Raw genomic sequence first — 17776 nt, 5'->3', positions numbered from 1 at the left:
GATCTTCCTGCTTCGGGTTCCTGAGGAGTTGGGAATATAGGTGTGTACTAGCACACCCCACTACTTACAGTGACTGTTTTGGGACATAGTTCATTTCTTTCCTTCCTTCCTTCCTTTCTTTCTTTCTTTCTTTCTTTTTTAGTGTGTGTGTGTGTGTGTGTGTGTGTGTGTGTGTGTGTGTGGTATGTTTTACTGCAGATGAAACCCAGGGGCTTTCTACCACTGGGTATACCAAGCCTTATTTTATTATTTTTGCATTTGGGAACAGGATCTAAGTTGCTGAGACACTAAGTGGCTGAGGCTGGCTTTGAACCTGTGTGATCCTCCTGTCTCAGACTCCCAAGCCCTACAAGTACTGGGATTATAGGCGTGCGCCACCATGCCTGGCTTGCTTTATGTTTTTGGAGTGGGGCGTTGCTATTGTTCTGCTAGTTTCGAACTCCTGGACACAAATAATCTTTCAGCTTTAGCCACCTGAGAGGGGATTATACATATGTACCACCACCACAAACAGCTACTTTTCAAATAAATAAGAACATAAGTGTGGGGAATTCCTAAGAAAGTTAAGTCTAAGGCTAGGTGTGGTGCTGCATGTCTGTAATTCCAGTACTTGGGAGACTGAGACAGGAGGATTACAGGTTGGAGGCCAGCCCTGTCAGCTTAGGGAAACCCTCGGGCAACATAGGAAACTTTTGTTTCCAAATAAAAAATAAAATAGGGCTAGGGGTAAAGCTTGGAGGTAGAATGCCCCCTAGGTTCCATCCCCAATGTGACCCCCAAAATGAATGTGACTGCTACCAGTTACTAGGAATTATCCATGTAATGCTGCCTTAAATACTTAATATTTTAAGGTGACTTAATATTTTAAAGTGACTGAATCCAGTGTTCCTCGCCTGACTAGATTGAAATACACCGTGCAGTCAATGCTGAAGATGCAGCTTAATACATTGTTCAATGTGTGTATCCCATAAGTCAATCTTTCAGCACATCACAGGAAAAGATATTAATTTTGGTTCACTGAGCTATAGAAATTCTGGAAAATAGGAAACATTCCTCAGAAAAAAAGAGGATCTTTCTGAAAATGATCATTTACAATGAGATATTCAAGATAAAATGATCAGCTTAGAAGTATGAGTGGACTACTAATTTTTCTAAAACATATACTGTGCATCATCCAAGGAAAGCATATTATAGATGATTCCAGAAAAGCAAGTAGGTTAAAAAGTGAGTGGCATGCTGTAAGCTTTTGATTTCTACCTGCCAGGACCCCATCCTTACGAGCTAGCAATTTACACAGTAATCTAGCAAATCGAAATGAAATAACTGTCATTTTAAGTCTTCAACAAACTCATTACTGGCACTTTCAAAATACTCTGCTTTTTAGAAAATATAGGAAAGGGGACATTTTGTTTCACAGTCAATCTTTGACTGCCCTTTCAAGCCTGAATTACCAATATCAGCCATCAGCCACACAAGCATAGTTAATGATGTCTCGGTTTTGGTATCTGTAAAGAAGATGTTTTATGAGATAATAGGAAAGAACACAGAATAAAATGGTGGTACATGCCTGTGATCTCAGTACTCAGGATGATGAGATAGGAGGATCACAGATTTAGCCAGCCTCAGCAATTTGTAAGACTGTCAGAAACTTAGTGAGACCCTGATACATAATAAAACTAAAACTAAAATAGGGGCTGTGGGAATAGCTTGGTGGTAGAATGCCCCTGGATTCAATACCTAGTACAAATGGAAGAAAAGGAAGAAGGGAGGAAAAGAGGTAAGGAGGGAAAGGAAAAAGAGAAAGAAGGATCAATTGATCAAGGAGATGATTCTACAAAGAATTTTAGAAAAACTATCCCATTTGATGGTAACTTCAGAGGCATAAAATGTGCCAGTCAGCTGGCTGGCTGGTCATTAAGCAGAGTAAATTATCTGCTTTGCTAACAAATTATTTTCCTTCAAAAAGCATAAAAGAAAAACATCCCCTTTCCAGAGATGGTGGTACATTCTAGAAGCCTGGTCCTAGTTGGAAGGAAAGATCTTGCCTTTGGGTGAAATATTCTGGGTTGTAGGGAAGAAATCACAAAAGATAATGCCAAGGAAGCATCATTTTGGAAAGACCTGAGAGTGAGGCAAAACCTACTCTCAAACAGTTGGTAGGAATGGATTGTATTTTTTTCTTTTCTTTTTCTTTCTTTTTTTTTTTTTTTGGTACTAGACATTGAACCTAGGGACATTCAACCTTACAGCTACTCCTCAGCTCTTTTTTCATTTTTTTGAAACAAAATCTTGTGTGCTGGCCTCGAACCTTTAATCCTCCTGTCCCAGCCTTCCAAAACCCGAGATTACAGGTGTGTACCACAGCACTGGGTGTATGTCTGCTTATTTGATATGTGAGCCAGTTCCTGGAGAGACTCATAACAGGCAGAGGAGCTGAAAGAACTTTCTGCGGAAGGAGAAGCAGAAACTCAGCCATCTCCTGCCATTCTATTGATATAAACATTGTCCATCTAAATCAGCTTATGTATTATCTGTGTGAAGCACTGAATGCTCAATGAGCTATGTGAAACAGGACAAATAAGAGAAGGTCATCAAATCCCTTCCCACGTACAAAGCAGGTGTTTTTTTTTTTTTTTTTTTTTTTTTGTACTCCTGGAGACTGAATAAAGGAACAGTTTACCTCGAAGCTCGACTCCCATCCTTTTGTGGGTGTGGGGTCCTGGGAGTGGAACCCAGGGGCTTTTCTACCTCCAGGCTATACACCAGACCTATTTTATACTTTATTTGGAAACAGGGTCTCACTAAGTTGCTGAGAGCCTCACTCAGTAGTTGAGGCAGGCTTTGAACCTGCGCGATCCTCCTGTCTCAGCCTCCCAAGCGCGGGGATTACAAGTGTGCGCCACCACGCCTGGGTCACCACTATCCATTTTTTATGATTCTGTTTGTAAACAGGGTCTAAGTTGCTAATGGTCTAAGTTTCTGAGGCTGGCTTCAAACCTGCAATCCTCCTGTCTGAACCTCCCAAGTACTGAGATTATAGATGTGCACCACCATGTCCAGCTAAGCAGGCACTTGTTACAAGGCACTTTGTAAAAGGGAGGGGGGGAAATTCTCTCACCCTGTGTGAGCACCTCTGCTGCACTGTTGCACTGTTTAAGGAGGCAGAGGTCTGGATCCATCTCTGAAGTGCCTCCCTGTGCAGATGGGTGGTGACAGCCAAGCCTAGGGTGACATCATAACCACAAAACGCAGCACTTTCGCATTAGGTCTATGGGCTGTTAGTACCTGTCACTCAACACCTGAGAAAAACCAAGCCCAGCGGGTAGCAGTATGGAAGAGTATTTCTATTCTGGTGTTTAATCTGCAAGGAAAAAAAATAAAATATGACCTCATAAAATGCTAAGTTATCATGGATGAAATATGAGATGTTAAGAGTTTTAGAGAAAAAATGTAGAGGTCAAAAAAGTCAGTAAGTACTAAAAAGTGTTCAAGCAGGTTTTGAAATCATGACTTCCCTTTAGATTCATTATTCAGAACTTAAGAAAGCAAATAATTGGAGGCATGGGAACACAAAGCTAGAAAATGCATTTTGCAAACAGCAACTATCCCACCGTTTGCCTTTTGCTTCCCAAATAGGATTCCACATTATTAAATATCCTTTCTCCCAGGACATTAAGTGATTTTATAGAATCTAAAAGGCAAGGGTAATCAAGTAAGAAAAAAAAACTCTGCCTCCATGCATGGCTCTCAAGTAATAAAGAGATTGGAGGCACGGTACTTGATGCCATTAGCATGGAATGATAATGACACAAAATCACGAGTACAAGCTCTTGTGTTCCTTACGTATCAGCTTCTTTTCCTGAAAGTTTGTTTCAGATAGCTCATGTGAGCTTTATTGAATCTAAGATCTTCATCCTGCATAATTCATTTTCAATCTATTTAGAATGCAGCAGAAAAATTGTTTCTCTAGACCCAAGGGCAACAAAATACAACCAATAGGACAAATCTTGATTTTTTTATGAATAAAGTTTTATTAAAACACAGTTGTGCCCACTTATTTATTATCGTTTGCAACTGCTCTCACACTAAAATGACAGAGGTTGAGTAGCTGGGACAGAGGTCATGTCTCAGACAATATTCTCACTGTGTATTCCAAAATCACTGACCAATCAACTTAGAACAAGGAAGATACATTTGATCACAGTTTGGGGAGATTCGAAAGTTCATTCTATGTCAGGCTGGGTCTGTGGAGCTCAAGGCAAGGCGGCAGGAAACAGAGAGAAGGAGAGAGCAAAGGTTCTGCTCTCGCATCGTGAAGGCTGGAAGAAAGAAACCAAGACAGGGAGGACGAACCATATATAATCCGCAAGGCCACAACCCCAGGGATTCACTTCCTTCTAGCCACACTCTACCTGCCCAGGTAACTGCCCAGTAAATCCATTACATGCTGATGAGATTACAGCTCTCATGATTCTATTCTATTAATGCTAAACAATAATACATAGCTCTTCAGGAGACAATTTATATTTAATGATAATAGATTGTATGGCTCAAAAACCTGACCCTTTAGAGAGAACTTATGCCATTATGTATCCTTTCACTATATCCAAATAATTTTTATGATTTATCCTATTTCCATGGCTCAGTAAGTAACAGATACATAAAATTTCAGTATCTAGTCATTGCTTTTCCTGAATGAGATTAAAGAGTTCTGGATTAAGTCTTGGTAGATTTCTGGCAATTATGACTGCTATGTAATCTGCTCTTACCACCACTTTATTTTCCCTCTCTTTGAATCTGGGATGGCCCTATAACTTTCTTTGGCAGCAAATATATTGGAAGAAAACTGGAAGATTATGCTTTTGCTTCTGGAGCCCTGAGTTACCCTACGGAGAGAGAAGCTTGGGCAGTCCCTAGTCTACCATCAATGATGCCAGTCTTTGAGAAAAGCCATCTTGGAAGTCCCAGCCCCACATGAGCTCCCAGTTATACACAGCCACAAGAATGGCCACAGCCAGCATTACATGGAAAATTCTATAAGACTGATAGGGTAGGGAAAATAAATCAGTGTTATTTTATTTATTTATTTTTATTTTTATTTTTTGGTGGTACTGGGGTTCCTGGAAACCCTTCTCCGGGCTACACTCCCAGACCTATTTTTATACTTTTTAAACTTGTAAACAGGGTCTCTTAAGCCAGCAAGGCTGGCTTCGAACCTGCGCGATCCTCCTGTCTCTGCCTCCCAAGCGCGGGGATTACAAGCGTGTGCCACCACGCCCAGCAAATCAGTGTTATTTTAAAACACCAAGTTTTGTCAATATATAGCAATAAATGAATTCAACTTAAAGTTTTGAGATTCTTTTTAGGATTTCAAAAGTTTCTTTAGGAGACTTAAAATTAGTCCCCCACCAAACTCACTATTATGTACAGAGAGAGATGGGGTGATGAGATGGAACCTGAAAGGAAATATGCCAAGACCTGTGAGCATGTTTGTTCATGTGTATTATTATTGTTCATTGGTATTATTCCAATGCAGTAATGAGTGTTACAAAATAGTCTTAAGACAGTGCCACCATGTTCTCTTTTACCATAAGAGCAAGAAACATCATTCTATTCAGGTGGCAGTATGAACAGATTAAACAAAACAAAAAATCCCATTCTGGAACTCCATGTAAGGCATTCAGGGTCATCTCAGAAAGAGCCAAGTCATTTCTCAATACCAATATGATATAAAGTATCATCTAAATTCTGTGGGAACATTTATTTATAAATTCACATCTCGGTAGTCAGGGATTTCAGAATCTCATCTTTGAAGAAAGCAGCTTCCCCCACGCTAATCTACTTGTTTCATTAAGCAGCAAACAGGTCAGGAGAAAGAAAAGACTTCACAAAACCCAAAATATGTGTTTTTAATATGGGTTGGCTGCACACAGGTGCTTTGTAATTGACTAAAAGTATAAGGATCAAAGTTGATAAGTACTCCCAGAAAAAAGATAAAACTATTAAGCAGAGGAAAACAGTGAGAAAGAAACTGAGAAAGATGTGAATGAATGTCCTCTTTGGAGTCAGACACTAGGAGCATGAGATTAGATTTCCTATAGAGTATTATAAAGGGAGCTCAAGCAAATTAAGGTTGTACATCAAGAAAAGAAGTGACTTCCACCAATCACTGAAATACATGTGACATTATGGGAAAACAGTGTGGAGAGTCTTCAGAAAATGAAAACAGAATTACCATATTATCCAGCAATCATACTTCTGAGTATGTATCAAAAAAAATTAAAACAGAATCTCAAGAGATATTTGCATGTCCCTGTTTATTGGAAAACTATTCACAATACCCAAGACCTGGATGGAAGCAACTTAAATGTCCATGGATACATAAATTAATAAACAAAATGTGGTATGGCCCTACAATGAAATATTATGCAGCCTTTAAGAGAAAGGAAATTCTGACACATACTCAATATGAATGACCTTTGAGAATGTTATGATAAGTGAAATAAACCAGGCACAAAAATAAATACTATATAATTCCATATGGGTGAGGTTCCTGGAATAGTCAAATTAATTAAGACAAAAAAAGAGAATGGTAATTGCAGGTGCTGGGTAGAGAAAGCACTGGGAACTTGTTGAATCAGTATACTCAGTATGTTTTTGCTAGATCAAAAGGTTCTAGAAAGCAGGGCACAGTGGTTCATGCCTGTACATGGGAGGCTGAGCCTGAAGAATCAGAGGTTTGAGGCCAGCCTCAGCAACTTAGCAAGGCCGTAAGCAACTTATTAAGACCCCCATTTCAAAATAAAAAATAAAATACAGTTTAGAGATAAAACACACCTGGGTTCAAGCCCAGTACTACAATAAATAAATTCTAGATATCTGCTGCACCACAGTGTGAATGTATTTGACACCTCTGAATTGGACACTTAAAATAGTTAAGATAGCACATTTGATATAATTTTTAAAATATTTTATTGAGCCCTGCATGGTGGGCCCACACTTGTAATCCCAGTACTTGCGGCCAGCCTCAGCTACTTAGTCTCCACAATTTAGGGAGAACCTGTTTCAAAATAAAGAATAAAAAAGATCTGGGAGTGTAGCTCAGAGGTAGAATGCCTATGGGTTCAACCAAAAGCACTACATTCATTCATTCATTCATTCCAGAAGGAAAGAATAAAAAATAGAGAGCTGGGCATGGTAGAGCACGCTTGCAATCCCAGTACTTGGGAGGCTGAGACAGGAGGATCACGCAGGTTCAAAGGCAGCTTCAGCTACTTAGTGAGGCTCTCAGCAACTTAGTGAGACCCTGTTTCCAAATAAAATAGAAAATAGTTCTGGGAGTATAGCCTGGAGGTAGAAAGCCCCTGGGTTCCATCTGTAGTACCACACACACACACACACACACACACACACACACATACTAAAGGGCTAGGGTATAGCTGAGAGGTAGAATCCCTGGGTTCAATCCTCAGTTTCTCAAGAAAAAAATACAAATATATAATATATACATATATTAATATAATATATAATATATATTTATATAACACATATAATAAATACATGTTTGTGTCGTATATACACATATTTATATAATATATTTTATATAATGTATTTATATAATATATAATATATACATATGTTTATGTAATATGTATATATATTTTTGGTGTGCAATAATTATACAAAATGGTGAGATTCCTGGTTATATATGCACATATGCACATACCATTATTTGGTCTGTTTCCTTCTCTTTATCTTCCCTTCCCCTTCATGGATGATAGGTTTATAATGTATGGGGAGCCATTAAGGTTTTCCCCTAGATTAATGTTTCTGACTCAGCTGACTGTCCTTCACCCAGAGTCAACAAGGTTTGGGGTCATGAAAAGTTCAAAGTAAAAAGGTCTGGGAGAAGATCAGGTGGTGATGGCATGAGGGTACTGATTAACCTATCTGTAATACATGTGCTTTGGATTGATCTTGATTGTATTCTGGTGGTGGTAGCATGAGGATATTGATTAGCCCGTAACTGTATAAATACCTCTGGAAAAACAAACCTAGCATCGGCGCAATAGAGAATACTGACCCAGGAGTAGTCGTCAATCACTAGAGATATTGACCCAGGAGCAGGGGCCAGCCAGTAGAGACTGTAGGCTGCCAACCCCCCACGTTAAAATAAATTAAATATTCTGAGAATCAAATTCTTAGAGTTAAATTCTTCATCCTTATACCTCTCTTCAGAACCCGTACTTTTGCCGGCTGGCTCTGGCAATAATGATACATTCATATATACATATAACATTATTCGATATGTTATCTAATTTTTAAAGAAAAGTTAATACTTTGAAAAAAGAAACTAGAAGCTTGTACAGTGGCACACACCTGTAATCCCAGTATTTGGGAGGCTTATACAGGAGGATTGCAGGTTTGAAGACGGCCTCAACAACCTAAAAGATCCTCAGCAATTTAGACCCTATTTCAAGATAAAAAATAGGGCTAAGGATGGTGCTCAGAGGTAGGATGTCCCTGGGTGTAATCATCCATTCCACAAAAATAAATAAGACCAAAAAAGGAAATGCAAAATGATTATAGTGATCAGCTATAGAAATAGAATAATAGATTATTTATTTTCTTTTCTATTTGTGTTTTGATTTGTCCATCCCTTTTTATTTTTTGAACTGAAAATGTTAGTTACTATGATATTAAAACAAAAGGTTAGTTGGCTCAAAAATAATAATATTTTTTGAAAAATGATTTTTAAGTCTAAGTAAGAGGAAGGAAATAGAGCATTAAAGAAATATTTTTTTAAATGGTGTAGCATTATTTATGAATCTAAGAGCAAGTTTCTTGGAAGAAATGCAACAAGAGAACACTTATACCAAATCAATAAAATAAGAGGAGAAACCTGCCCAATAAATAAATTATTAGTGTTGAAATAGATAACAGCTTCTGAAAAGAAAACCTTTGAAATTGTAAATAAAAACAAGATAGGCACAATTGTAATCCATCTAAAAATCCAGGTCAGGCTTGGTAAATTCTATCTGTAAAGAAGCAGGTAAGTACTTTCAGTTTTGTGGGCTATACAGTCTCTCTAGCAGCCACTCAAACTCTGCCATTTTAATTTAAGAGCAACCATAAACCATATATAAATAAAAGTGGTGGCTGTGTTCCAATGAAACTTTACTTGAGTCAGGTGTGGTGGCGCACACTTGTAATCCCAGCACTTGGGAGGCTGAAACAGGAGGATCCAGGTTCTCGGCCAGCTTCAGCTATTTAGGCCCTTTCCAAATCAGTGAGACCCCGTTTCAAAATAAAGAATAAAAAATAGGGCTAGGGGTGTAGCTCAGAGGTAGAATGACCCTGGGTTCCATCCCCAGTACCGCAAAAAAAAAAAAGCAGGCTATAGTGTTGAGGTTAAATGATAGAGGCCAGGGCCCTTTTCCATCACATTTTCTTTTCTCCTAAAATCTGGTCTCTCCATTATGGTAATAATCATTACCAATGCAATAAGGAACCAAAGTTATGTTCGTTTTCTTCTGCACCACTGATAACTTCATCAACAGCATTCCAAATTATACACCATTATACAAATTCTTTCAGATTCTGGATCCTCAGGATCCAGTTATCCCCTTCAACATTTTTTTTTTTTTTTTGGTGGTACCTCCGTGCTACACTCCCAGACCTATTTTATACTTTTTTTTTCTTTTATTTGGAAACAGGGTCTCTTAAACCATCGAGGCTGGCTTCGAACCTGCGTCATCCTCCTGTCTCCGCCTCTCAAACACGGGGATTACAAGCGTGAGACACCACGCCCGGCATCCCCCTTCAACATTTCATATTTTATACTAAAAGAACCTAAAGGGTCAAAAATCCTAACGGGCAAACAAGAGAAAGTGAAAACTACATTTTTAGCCTATGAGTTAGTACCCACAAAAACTTCATATTCAGAAAATATCTTGGGCCCACTTCTTGAACTAAGGGAAAACAGATGCTGAGTGTCTTCCTAGAGTGCTTGCCTAACATGCTGCAAGCCATGGTTGATCTGCAGCACACCCTCCCCCCCCCCTCACACAAAGAGGCGCCAAGAAATAAACAGTCTGAAAAATTCCAGAGCCACTAAGAAACTGGGCATGTCATAAAACATCAAAAGGTACCGTGGCCCCACCCAAGGATTTCAAAGTCAATTTGGTTCTAGGTTCTGAATAATTCCGTGTTAACAATTCAGATGTTTGAGAATAAAACACGAAAAGGTATGCAATTCAATTTAGAAAGCTTCGACAGAAATTGAATTTAAGTCAAATCTGCCACATGATTCTGATAGCAACCTCGTTAGAGCTGTTATTTGTGACGTGTGGCTCTCAAGAGTTAAATATAAAAATTGATTTAAAAAAAGACAATGCTCAGTTAACAATTGTGTGAAAGAGGACTACATCACAATTATTCATCTGGAAAACAATTTAACAAATATTTTCATGTCTTTAAAAATGTGTATACATGCTTATACATGTTTATACAATACATATACATATTTATACAATGTTTATACCTGTGGAAAAGGGAGACCACCTAGCTGCTGGTGAGTGCCTCCCACGGGGCCGGATTGAAGCTTCTGGAGGTGCTGAAAGAAGGTGTTCCACCTTTACCGCCAGGAAAAACCTCTATTGCATAGGCATAAGAAGCTAGCCAATCAGCATGAAGCCCCGCCTTCCATTTTATCTTCCTTCTCCAGTGCCCGCTACCGGGCAGAAGTGATAGGAGGCTAGCCCGCAAATAAAAACCATGGTATTTAGAGTCCTCAGAAAAACAGAACACTGCAGAAATCTGTAGATTAGAAGCTGACTGATAATCGTTGAAAGACTAAGAACACCTGAGACCTATATAACATCTCCCTCAAGCTTATAAAATAAATTATGCTGGCAATTTAAAACACTAAAACCTTGATTCAAAAAAATCTTAAAGGACAGATCTAAGAAATATCAGGTGTTCCTTTAAGACTGATTTGTGAACGTAAGTGGGGGTTTACTTCATTAGTATTACTTTTTGCTTGTGTTATAATTTTGACAAAATCAATTTTGGATCTGGATTGGGAGTTTTGAGGACAAGAACATAGCTTTGCAATAGTTTTATTTCTCCTCATTTTTCTATACAAAATGCATGGTAGAGGACTACAGTTATAAGAATTTCAAACTAAGAGTGCCTATTTTATAGAGCATCTATAATATAGCCTGACATAAATTAAAAAAAAAAAACAACTTCAGGCAGCTCTCAGATGCGGTTACAAATTGAAAACAATCAGGTGATGTTGACATCATTTTATGATTATCAGCTGTTCTGGACTGAGCCAAACATTTATTATGAGGTCTGGCTTCTAGTGTGTTAATTCACTTTTTTCAAGGGATGTGTAAAATCTAAGAGCACTTAGCCACTTACTGCTTAACCAACAAGAGTAATTTTCTCCTGGTTACAGAGGGAAAATTGTTCAACCTTACCATCACCAAACCAGGGCATCTTTACCATACTGTGTGTTGGCATGATAAAATAAGTTTTAAAACCCGGCCTTGTCACTGGGGAAAATAAAATAACTTGTTTGCATGCTGGAATAATAAATCTGAGACCTCTCAGAAATAAACTGATGTGGAGTGATTGACCTATTCAACACACAATTTGAAATAGTCCTTAGACCACTGCTCAAATTTTCTTTTACAGTTGACCTGGAAATCAATCAAGGAGCAAAATTGCAAACCAACATCCTGCTTTTTACCACTATAAAGTTACTATTGTTTGTTGCTTGTTTATGTGTTTCTAATTTCTGTGGGACCACCAAATAAGCACACCCAATTGCTCATAAAACACTGTGGGATGGGAGGGAGAATATTTCGAAGACATTTTAAGTTTTCATCTAATTTTTATTTTATCTTCCTGTGTTATAAACCTGTCCTGCCATACAGTCACCCTGAAATTTAATGCCCAGGAACTCACAAGCCAGGTCTCTTTCTGATAGAATAACTCGAGAAAATGCAAAACAGCATTTGTCTGACCACCTAAAATTGCTGGTGTATTCTTAGAGAGACTGGCACTTGAATGCAAGGGACTATGCACAAGTGCGATTCGTTGTAGCTGTACCAGTAAAAGGGGATCCTGGAAGCCATTTAAGTGTCAAATAATGGTACAGGAAGTATACAGGGTATTGTCATCCATGAGATAGACCATCATTATACAGCAGTCAAAAGAATATGAAGTATGTGCATATGTAAAAAAAATCTTATATATTTTTACTGCTAAACATGACGTATAAGAGTAAGTTGTTCCAGGTACATGACACAAAGCCACAATATACCAGCCCCAGATTGCCTTTGGAGAAGGGCAAGAGATTGAGACTCAAATAGTGGTTAAATGGACTTTAGCCAAATAAAAAATATTTTCTTTCTTTATATAACAGTGGCTGGAAAGAAATATTACAAAATAACACTAGTTGTTCATCTTCTGGTAGAAATGTATTTTCTGTTCTCCATTTAAGTTTTCTTCACATTTTATATATATCACCCCCAAAACCCAAACCTCATGCTAGCTTCAAGATCCCAAAGACGAAGTCCTCTTTGTATCCATTTTTTTTCCTTATTACCTGAGCAGTAGCAATGGCAGGCATATGTTTCCTTGAGTATCTAATGGCTTTCAAATGTGTGGAAATTTCTGTCATGGCAATGAAATTTATTTATTTATTTATTTATTTATTTATTTATTTATTTTTGGTGGTACTGGGGTTCCTGTAAACCCTTCTACCTCTGGGTTACACTCCCAGACACCTATTTTTTATATTTTTATTTGGAAAGAGGGTCTCATAAGCCAGCAAGGCTGGCTTTGAACATGCCCGATCCTTCTGTCTCAGCCTCCCAAGCACAGGGATTACAAGCGTGCGCCACCATGCCCAACCACGGCAATGAAATTTGAGTTGTTCTGTAGACGGTGCAAAACATATGAACCACAAACAGCACAATGTAACGTTAGCACCTGCTGCATAACAAACCACTCCAAAACTCAGTGACTCGAAGCAGTAAGCATTTATAATTGATCAACGATATATGGTCACCTGAGTGGATTTGCTAAATTGGGCTAGCCTTGGCTGATTCATGAATGCATCTGTTGTAGCCTGGTAGGTAGGCTAGAAGTTGGCTGATCTAAGGGGTTTTTTATATGTTAGATATGGACTGTCCCCTAAAAAAGCTCATGTTTTGCCAATCCAATGTTCAGAGGTAAAATTATTGAATAAAGAATACTCTACCCTCATCAGTGTATCAATCTGTTTGATGGATTAATTATTTGAATGTGCTTACTGGGTAGTAACTGAAGGCAGGTGGGACATGGCTAGAGGAGGTGGGTACCTAGGACATGGCACTGAGGACCTATTTGTGCCTGGTCATCTCTTTCTCTTCTTTCTGGGTACCATGAGTTTAGCATCTGTCCTTTACCACAATTCCTGCAACAATGTTTCTGCCCTGGAGCCAGCCAGTCATGGACCGCGATCCAAAAAAGAAAAAAACAAAACCCTTTTCTACTTTAAGTTGTTCTTGTCAGATATTTTGGTCATAGTGGCACACAGCTGACCAATGCAGGTTCCAAGAGAATTATGAAAGAGTCAGTTCTGCTATATTTTCTTGGTTAAAGAAAGTTACAAAGCCAGACAAAAGTTCAGGAAAATATAAATTACTTCTTTATTAAGAGAACTTCAAACTATATTTCAAAGATTAGGGAAGGGATTGAGAATGCTGATGGGGGTAGTAAAGATTTAGAAACATGTTTCATCTATTGCACCTTCACTTCTTACAGACCACGAAGTCAACAAAGACTTTCAGTGCTTGGATTGGTTGGTTAAGGTTTGCACGCTACACAATATAAGATGAAATATCATATATCAAAAGAAAACCTCACTAGGTTTTCCATCCTACAGAACATTTTTGGCTTTTAGACTATCTTATGCACAGCCCGTGTACTATTTAAACCCTTATACTCTCACATTTAAAGGTATGTTTCCATACAGCTCACAAATCATCTTACTCAAAATTATTTTTTGGATATTAATAGACCACTAATAGAGGCTAGTGACCTGAGATTGTTTCAAAAGTCACCTTTACAATAGCTAAGATTGAACAGTAAATAGAGCCTGCAGGCTGGTGTAATTTACTTTATGCCAAAGCATATCTCCACAGTGACTTATTAAATCATCCCACTGAAAGTTATAAATCTAAGTGGAAAAAGTACAAATCAATAGAGAAATACAGTTGAGCACTTTACTACCTAAGATTTTCATGACCTTCTGGAAGGATGAAGATTGATGTTGCAAAGAAATTCCAAAACACGAAGACTCGTAAAGATTAAATGGCTCTGCTTTGCATTATTCTTAACAATTCATTTTATTTTTGTTGTCTCTGACCTCTCTGTTTATTAGCCTTTTTTGCTTATATCATACTATCAGAATATTTATTCCTTATGTTCTGATTACCCTGTCGAAGAATTTGAAAGCCAAAGAAGTTTAAAGATGTGTCAATCTCATATTTGCTTACAAAGGATATTATATAAAGGCACAGCACTAGAGTTCATGACCTCAAGAAGTGTGAACTTGAGGAAACTGGATCTTTAGGCAACGATGCATAAAAGAAGTCACATTGGATTATTGGACTAAATAACTTTCAGAGCTGGATGTGATGGCATAAACCTGTAATCCTAGTACTTGGGAGATTGAGGCAGGAGGAACACAGGTTCAGGTCCAGCCTCAGTAACTTAGACCCTGCTTCAAAATAAGTAAGAAAACAGGAGCTGGATGTGGTGGCACACTCGTATAATCCTAATATTTGGGAGGCCGAGACAGCAAGATTGTAGGTTCGAGGCTAACCTCAGTTACTTAGTGAGACCCTATTTCAAAATAAAAAAGTATAAAGGTCTCAGGATGTAGCTCAGAGCTAGAATACCCCTGGGTTTAAGTCCCAGTTCAAAAAAAGGGAAAAGAAATAATAAAAATAGGGCTGGGGGTATACCTCTACTCAAAGGTAGAATACTTCTGGGTTCAACCTCTGGTACTCCCCCTCGATATTTAAAATAAACTTTAAGTTCTCAAAAGTGAGTTTTTATGGAGTATTTTTCCTTGAGTTTTAGGCATAGCCAATATCTAGATTTCACTTTTTAAAACTGAGATATAAATCACATACCATAAAATTTACTCTTTAAAAGCATATGACCAGTGGTTTATAGAATATATAGTCAGAGTAGTACAACAATCACTACTGTTTAATTCCAGAAATTTCTGTCATCCCCCAAAGGAACCTTATACCTATTAGTAGTTAGTCCAATTCCCTCATCTCCCCATGCTCTGATATCACTAATATATTTCCTATCTCAAAGGATCTGCCTACTCTTCATATTTCATATAACTAGAATATTATAATACCTGGTAATTTGATTCTGACTTCTCCCAGATCACTTTGATGAATGAAAGAACATATGAACACAATGTTACCAACTCTGGGCATATCCAGGGCCAATTTCTGGACTCTTCTATGTTGAAGAAGGCACTCTGAGAGTCACTCCACTTTGGAAGGCAGTGATGGCCCACAGGCTTTAAAGTTGATGCTTTGGAAGATGGCCAACCACACAGAACAAGGACCTCAGGGTTTTAGCAGAGCCTGAGGTGCCAGGAGAGACTTACTCTAGACTAACAGTTCCCTGGAAATGAAGTCTAAGTCCAAAGTTTTTGCTGTTGTCATTATTCTTTTTTGTTTAGAAACAAGGTCTCACTAAGTTGCCAAGACCGGCCTCGAACCTGCAGTCCTCCTGTCTCAGCTTCCCAAGTGTGCCACAATGTCTAGCTTATAATCAAATTTAAGTATTCATTTTGACCTTGGGGATGGAGCCTATTAAATACTAGTCAATTTATTGGCACTCAGAATAGATAACTGCTAACTTTAGGAAGATGAATAAAAAGATAAAAATAGTTTGATAATAAAAATGCAAATCCCATTATTGCATCCATTCAGATAAAGTTACTCCATAGAACTCAGTAAACTATGAGCATACCAGCACACAGAAATTGTTTCATAATAATTATTTCCACTGGACCAGAGATCTATTTCCCAGTACTCTTTGAATGTAGCTATGATGACCCTGTCCATTTAGCATTTATTATATTTCCAGTTCTTATTACACTTTGTGCAACAAAGGATTTACATGCTCCAAATTGAGATATTCTGTTAAATTTTCTAGGAAGCCAAACATTTATAAACATCTTGAAAATGTGACTGCTAAAAGGTATAATTGAATCTTGAATGGACTTAATAGATATCTTCTTTTGCAATCAGTCCTTGAATTTCAGGATTGTGAAAAATATATCCAGCTTTGATCTAGCTATAAAAACAACAAAGCCTTAAATGAAGAACTGCCTATTCCTTTAAGGCCAGAATCAAGCAAATGGCCAAGCAGATGGTGGTTTAAAACAGTAAGAATCCTGGGGGACACGTGGGAAGGATGAGGAAGATGGAGAAAGTAAAGAAAAACTGCAGAAAACTATTCCAACTTCTTCCCTCTACCCTCCCAATCTATCATTTTGCTTCAAGTTGGTAAAAAAAAAAATGGGAGAAAAATAGTTTTAGAATCAGGAGAGATCGCAGGTTGGAGTCTTTTTTTTTTCAGTACTGGGGATGGAACCCAGGGACATTCCACCTCCGAGCTCCATCCTCAGCCCTATTTTTTCTTCTTTATTTTGAAACAGGGTCTCACTCAGTTGCAAAGGGCCCCACTAAGTAGCTGAGACTGTCTACTGGTCTCTGCCTCCCAAATGCTGGGATTACAAGCTCATGTCACCACGCCCTGCCTTGAAATCTCTCTTGGCTTCTAACAATTTGGATTCTAACTCCTCTACTTGTGTAAGAGATAATACCTTCCTTATGCAGAAAGTGTGCGCAAGAGGCCAGCTCCATCTGAAACTCATTTCCTGTCTCTGGTTTCATACGTTATGTCCCCTCTTAACATCTGATAACCTTCTTGCTCAAGGCGTAGTCCGAGGATCAGCAACATCAGCAGCCCCAGCAGCTCCTTAGAAGTTCAGACTCCCCAGCCTCATTCCAGACCTACAGAGTCCAAACCCACCTTCTAGCGACTCTTACCTCAAAGCCCGAGTGGAACTGTCCTAGAGGAGAGGTCCCTTGTGATTTACAACAACCCCTCTGTTCAATCAAATGTGAATACTTATCTGCTCATTTATAGTCATGGAATACCTTGCTGTGTGATAAAAAAAAATGTTATGTGCATATTTTCCATGTGCAACACATCCAGTCCAGATAAGATGATCTGGGACAGCCTCCCAGCTGAAGCACCTGTCACTGTGCAAAGGGAGTGGGGCTGGCTGGCTAGACACAATACCCCAGGCCTTGCAGATGCCTCACTGGGGTGTTTACGTTGTGCCCCATGGTCACACATCCCACTGTTTACATCAATTGGAAGAAAAGCTGAAGCAAAGAAAGGATCACTGAGAAATTTCCCTTGAGCTCAGCAGGTGGATTCCAGGGAAAAAGGAGAGAGAAGAGCATTTTCTGCTATTTTGAATGGAGCTAGGCAAAAATAACAATTAGGTTAGTTGAAATACGCACTAAGGGTTTGTCCTAAAGGAGCATTTGGAAGAATCCAGCTCTAGTGTTAGACAAGCAGCAGCCAGAATAAAAAGTTGTCTCTCCAACTTGTTTAAAATTGTTTTAGCTTTGGTTCATCATTCTACAACTTGTTTATTGAGTTGTAT

This window comes from Muscardinus avellanarius, assembly GCF_963383645.1.
Source record: "Muscardinus avellanarius genome assembly, chromosome: X".
Taxonomy (NCBI): domain Eukaryota; kingdom Metazoa; phylum Chordata; class Mammalia; order Rodentia; family Gliridae; genus Muscardinus; species Muscardinus avellanarius.
The sequence above is the reverse complement of the archived record's forward strand: the minus strand, read 5'-3'. Positions refer to the sequence as shown.